Below are 6,656 nucleotides of genomic sequence, written 5' to 3'. Positions count from 1 at the left end.
CTGGGCACAGGGAGGACCTCTCTCCTTAGTCTGTCCTCTCCCTCCTGGTGAAGGTGCGCTCTCTGGAGTATGTGAGGCTGGGCACGGGGAGGACCTCTCTCCTTAGTGTCCCTTAGTCTGTACTCTCCCCTCCTGGTGAAGGTGCGCTCTCTGGAGTATGAGAGGCTGGGCACGGGGAGGACCTCTCTCCTTAGTGTCCCTTAGTCTGTACTCTCCCCTCCTGGTGAAGGTGCGCTCTCTGGAGTATGAGAGGCTGGGCACGGGGAGGGCCTCTCTCCTTAGTGTCCCTTAGTCTGTCCTCTCCCCTCCTGGTGAAGGTGCACTCTCTGGAGTATGAGAGGCTGGGCACGGGGAGGACCTCTCTCCTTAGTGTCCCTTAGTCTGTACTCTCCCCTCCTGGTGAAGGTGCGCTCTCTGGAGTATGAGAGGCTGGGCACGGGGAGGGCCTCTCTCCTTAGTGTCCCTTAGTCTGTCCTCTTCCTCCTGGTGAAGGTGCGCTCTCTGGAGTATGAGAGGCTGGGCACGGGGAGGACCTCTCTCCTTTGGAGGGGGTTCTCCTTTAGTGTCCCTTAGTCTGTCATCTCCTCTCCTGGTGTTGGGCTGAAGCTGCACAGTAGATTTTTGTTTTGTGTTATCAGTACATAGAGATGTGGGTCTTACAGGCGCCGACCCTGGGCTTTATGGTTATGGTTCTGTATTGTTATTTGATTTTGTATTGTTAATTGTTATGACTTTATTATACGTATTAGGGTATTAGGAAAAGTAGAGATGGGGTTGGGGAATGGAGGACATTTTGACTTATGGCTTTTGTTATGTTTGTAAGTGCTTGTTTGTAGCTCTGTATGTTATGCAAGTCCTGTATTATTATATCATACGGCTGTAATGTTATAATAATGTAAATTATAAGGTAATAAGATGATAATAATATTTGCTGAAAGGGGACACTCCAACCCCCCCCCCCCCACCCTTGGCCTCTACCTGGGCCTGAGAAAACGTTGAAGAAGACTCTCCTCAGGACCAAATCCTTTCCAGTCTACAAGAAAGAACCGTCTACCTCTCACCGTCTTCATATCCAGGATCTCCTTCACCTCGAAGACATTGGTGGAATCAGCCTGTGGCACCAGAGGAGGAGGAACTTGCCCGGCGAAGCGGTTGAAGATGATTGGTTTGACGAGAGAAACGTAGAAGGAGTTGGGTAGGCGCATGCTAGGAGGCAGTCGCAATTTGTAAGCCACCGGGTTGATGCGACTGAGGACTTCAAATGGACCCAAGAACCAGGGTCCCAATTTGTAGCCAGGGATCTTCAGCCGGACGTATCTGGAGGACACCGGGAGCTAAGACAGGAGAGGCTCTGCGTCTTTTGTCCGCTTGATGCTTGGTCTGAGCTGAAGCTTGGAGCAATGAGGTACGGACATGTTCCCAGATGGCTTGTAGATCCTATACCAAGTCCTCCACTGCAGGAACATCAGCAGACACAGGTAACGGAAGAGGAGGCCATGGGTGCAGTCCATAATTAATAAAGAAGAGAGCGGAACCGGCAGAAGTGGAGTCCAGGGAATTGTAGGAGAATTACGCCCATGTTAGAAGAGAAACCCAGTCGTCCTGATAGGCGGACACAAAGGGGCTTATTTACTAAGGGTCCCACGGCCGCATTTTTCACGCGACACAAATCGGGGGGGCGGGCGATCCGATGGATTCAAACTAACCGCAGAATTTAACATTTATATTTGTGTCACAAGCCAAGCACTTACATGCACCAGGAAGAAGAAGGCGAATACCGGTGGACCTGAGCGGGGAGCGACACATGCAGGATATTGGGCGCAGGATCTACGTGGGTCGCGGCACAGTGCATCATCGTCGGAGAGTCCGTATCGTGGATCGCGACTCGGACGGGTAAGTAAATGTCCCCAATAGTGGAGGAGGTAACAACCCAAAGTTTGATTCACCTTCACCACTTTGACACAAACTGAACACCACGAACCGAAACGATGTGCCGGGGAAGGCCATGAAGCAGGAAGATGTGCTGAAAGAAGAGACTTGGAAGACGTGGAACAAACCTGGTAGGGGGACAAAATGGGACATTTTGGAAAAGCTGTCGGTCACCACCCACATGTCGGTATTGCCAGATGATGTCGGTAGATCCGTAATAGTCCATAGCCACATGGGACCACGACAGGTAGGCACCGGTAACGGCAACAGAAGACCAGCATTTTTGTCGTGAGGTTTTTTATTGCAAGCACAAGAGGCACAGGAACCCACAAAATCTCGAATGTCCCCAGGTTGCCCAGCCACACGAGAAGAATGTCCCCAGTCAGGATCCTCTTTTGAAGACCAGGTCGTACATAAATCTTGCTTTGAGGTAGTTGTCAGAGGTCCCCCGGCACTTGCAGCACAAGCCTCTCTGGAGGAACGATATGTCTTGGGGAAGAGTTCTCCCCCATAACATGGGAAGCACGGGAGAAGGCGTCAGCCCAAAAAAAGTTACTACCTGGCCGTTACACCATGGCCATCCTGGAGGTTCTGGTCGCTCAGATGGAAAAAACTAGAAAACGCAGAAAACGGATCCTAAAGTAGGACGGCCGGAACATTTTACTGAGGATTTTTTCTGGTTTGAATGTTCTTGTAATCTGTATTTTTGGATCAGACCTCAGTCATCAGGTAATGGAACAGTTATGACTTTGTTGAGAGGTTCAGCACAGATTTGGGCATTTTCCTGTGCCTACAGTCTGTGGAGGACTTCTTTAAAGCTCTTGGTTTGTTGTATGAGATCCCTGAGACCGGGAGTCCACGGCAGAGGGTAAGTTATGGTCCTTGCGTCAGGGTAAAATGGGTGCGGAAACCTATTGTGCTGAATTCCGTAGGTGGTCGGTAGATACAGCTTGGAATTCCTCTGCACTAAAAAGTTTTTTCCTGAGAGGTTTAAGTAATAAAATTAAAAATCTTATGGTTGGTTTTCCTAAGCCGATATCTTTGGAGGACACCATTACGTCTGCTATTCGGGCGAGAGAGACGGGCAGAGGAGTCTCACAGGCGTTTCTGTGTAGCTAAACCAACCTGTCCAGCTGATTGATGAGCCCATGCAGCTTGGAGGGCCTGAATCATGTTTTTCCGTAGTTTTACCTGAATTTTACCGTTTTTTGCTGATTTTCCCTGAATTGCCCCGGGATTTTGGCGCACGCGATCAGATTGTGGCGCATCGGTGCCGGCATGCACGCGACGGAAATCGGGCATGCGTGGCCGTACGAAAACCCAACGGATTCTGAGAAACCGCCGCATTTAAAAAAAAAATTTGTCTCTTGACACGCGCTTACCTTAACCCGGCCTGGCTTGGGGAACTTCAGTGAACTGGTGGACATCAGGCGCACTACCTTAGTGAATCGCCGGAAGACCCGAATCCTCTACACAGAACGCGCCGCTGGATCGCGACAGGACCAGGTAAGTAAATCTGCCCCAGTGTTTCTATTGTGGGAAATTCGGTCACTTTATAGAACATTACAAGAGGCGTCCCAATCGCAGTCACGGAGGGAATGTTGGACCTCTTCCCAGCAGGACTCTGGATGTAATCCGGTTATATTGGGATTTATAAAATCTTCTGGAGTTCTGTTTTCTGCCAGATCTCACCTGTGAAGTAACAGGGAGGAGATTAATGTTGTGATTGACTGTGGTTCGGCCTTGAACCTCATTGATACTAAATTTGCACGTGACGGCTCTTTGGAGTTAAAAGAGCTGATCCATCCGATTCCTATCTCGGCCATTGATAATCTCCTTGAGGATTAAAGGCCATTACTCATTCCGTGGAAAATTTTGATTAGTGTTTTCAGCCTGATCACCAGGAAAAGCTTGTACTGTTTACCCTGCCTAATCTACCTGCCAGTATTGTATTGGGACTGCCCCGGCTCAGGTCCAAAAATGGTATTTTGTCCTGGGGTAAAGAATTGTCATAAAGCCAGAATTACCACATTATCTGAATTCTCTCCCCCTGCCGAAATATCTGACTTCCATCATGTGTTTAATGAATCAGAGTCTGAAACTTTGCAGGCCCATACTGTGGGAAACTCCTACCCTCTGCCTTTAATTCCGGACCTATTTAATCATGTGGAAGAGGCCAAGGGGTTCACCAAAATTGACTTGAGAGGGACCTACAATCTCCTGAGGATCAAGGCAGGGGACGAATGGAAAACCAAAATTCAGAAGGGCAAAGCTGTGTTGGAATGGCCAAGGCCTGAGTCTTTGAAAGCATTAAAAAGGTTTCTGGGTTTTTCCAATTATTATAGGAAATTCATCAATAATTTTTCTGTGCTTCCTAAACCTATAACTGATCTGACTAAGAAGGATCTGATCTCAAGCAGTGGCCTGTAGAAGCAGTGGCCTGTAGATGCAGTGGCCTGTAGAAGCAGTGGCCTGTAGAAGCAGTGGCCTGTAGAAGCAGTGGCCTATAGAAGCAGTGGCCTGTAGATGCAGTGGCCTGTAGAAGCAGTGGCCTGTAGAAGCAGTGGTCTGTAGAAGAAGTGGCCTGTAGAAGCAGTGGCCTGTAGAAGCAGTGGCCTGTAGATGCAGTGGCCTGTAGAAGCAGTGGCCTGTAGAAGCAGTGGCCTGTAGAAGCAGTGGCCTGTAGAAGAAGTGGCCTGTAGAAGCAGTGGCCTGTAGAAGCAAGGGGCCTGTAGAAGCAGTGGCCTGTAGAAGCAGTGGCCTGTAGAAGAAAGGGGCCTGTAGAAGCAGTGGCCTGTAGAAGCAGGGGCCTGTATAAGCAGTGGCCTGTAGAAGCAAGGGGCCTGTAGAAACAGTGGCCTGTAGAAGCAGTGGCCTGTAGAAGCAGTGGCCTGTAGAAGAAGTGGCCTGTAGAAGCAGTGGCCTGTAGAAGCAAGGGGCCTGTAGAAGCAGGGGCCTGTAGAAGCATGGCCTGTAGAAGCATGGCCTGTAGATGCAGTGGCCTGTAGAAGCAGTGGCCTGTAGAAGCAGTGGCCTGTAGAAGCAAGGGGCCTGTAGAAGCAGTGGCCTGTAGAAGCAGGGGCCTGTAGAAGCAGGGGCCTGTAGAAGCAGTGGCCTGTAGAAGCAGGGGCCTGTAGAAGCAGTGGCCTGTAGAAGCAGGGGGCCTGTAGAAGCAAGGGGCCTGTAGAAGCAGTGGCCTGTAGAAGCAGGGGCCTGTAGAAGCCCGGGGCAACCCGACGGATTTGGACAACATGCGGGATTTAACATTTAGAAATGTGTCGCAAGACACGCACTCACATAGAACGGGAAGAAGCAGGTGAACTCCGGCGGACTTTGGCGCAGAAGCGACGGATGCAGGAACTCAGGCGCATGAGCTTTGTGAAGCGCGGCAGACCCGAATCCTCGTCGGGCAACTCACCGTGGGATCGTGACAGGACTGGGTAAGTAAATCTGCCCCATTCAGTCCAGATTAGAGATTAACGAATCGGAATTCGGTTAGAATTTCAGTAAAACTTCGGTTTGTCATGAATCCAAAGTTTCCGGTGATTCGTGGGAATGAAGGGTTTTTTTCCTTTATTGCCAAAATGGGCGCGAGTACAATGGGGCTCATTTACTAAGGGTCCGAAACGCGCATTTTCGTCGGGTTTCCCCGAATTTTTCTGATTTGCGCCGAATTGCCCCGGGATTTTGACGCACGCGATCGGAGCCGGTTTTCATGCGACAGAAATCGGGGGGCGTGGCTGTCGGAAAACCCGACGGATTCAGAAAAACCGCTGAATTTTAAAAAAAAATAGCACTCACATGAACCAGGAAGAAGAAGGTGAACTCCGTCAGACTTCAGCGCAGCAGCGACACCTGCTGGATATCGGGATCACGACCTTAGTGAATCCCGGCAGAACCCGAATCAGCGCCGGAGAAAGCGCCGCTGGATCGTGACTGGACCGGGTAAGTAAATCTGCCCCAATGTGTTACATGGGGCAGAGAACTCTGGGAAGGAGAAAGGAACACCCCCGATGACATTTGCAGACCTGTAAGCCAATCAGCGACCGGCAGGCTTATGTGATGTCACACAGACTATAAAACAGGCGGCCATTATGTAATCTCGGCACTTCACACTGCATGTGCTGCCTGTAGCGTCCAGCTGCTTCTACTGTTAGGTGCTGTAGTGATTTTTGCTCCAATCCCAGGGTGACCGTTTTGGTGGATCTTTATACCCCAAATAACAGTTCTTTTTTGTTGCTAAAGTGAATAGGAAGAAATCTGTGTAAAATCCACATATTTTCTGTAGTAATTTCTGCTCCTTTCCCAGGGTGTCAGTTCTTGTGCTTCTGTATACCACAAATTAAATTTTTTTTTGTTAGATAAAGTAGATCCGTGTCAAATCCACATAGTTGTTTAACCAATATGTCAGACAGAAAAGTGGCAGGTGGAGCAGGCAGAGGTGGCAGCACAGTAAGGGGAGCAGGGGTGACTCTGTGAGGCCAGAACTGCCGTTGTCATCTAGCGGCAGTGTGCTGATAAACAACCCAAAGGTTGTCGATTGGTTGACTAGGTCATCCACTTCCTCCCAGATGACATCTGACAACCCCAGCCAAGAGTCCATGGGTTCGTCAGATACAACCCTTAGTTGGCATGGCCCAGGAGCAGGTACGCGGCCCTCACCTGTCCTCAACCAGCCTCTGTCCTGTTCATTTCCCTCAGCCAGAGATCTACAGTCAGCAGCTGCT

This window comes from Engystomops pustulosus, unplaced genomic scaffold, assembly GCF_040894005.1.
Source record: "Engystomops pustulosus unplaced genomic scaffold, aEngPut4.maternal MAT_SCAFFOLD_152, whole genome shotgun sequence".
In the NCBI taxonomy this organism is placed as follows: domain Eukaryota; kingdom Metazoa; phylum Chordata; class Amphibia; order Anura; family Leptodactylidae; genus Engystomops; species Engystomops pustulosus.
This window is presented reverse-complemented; position numbering follows the sequence as displayed.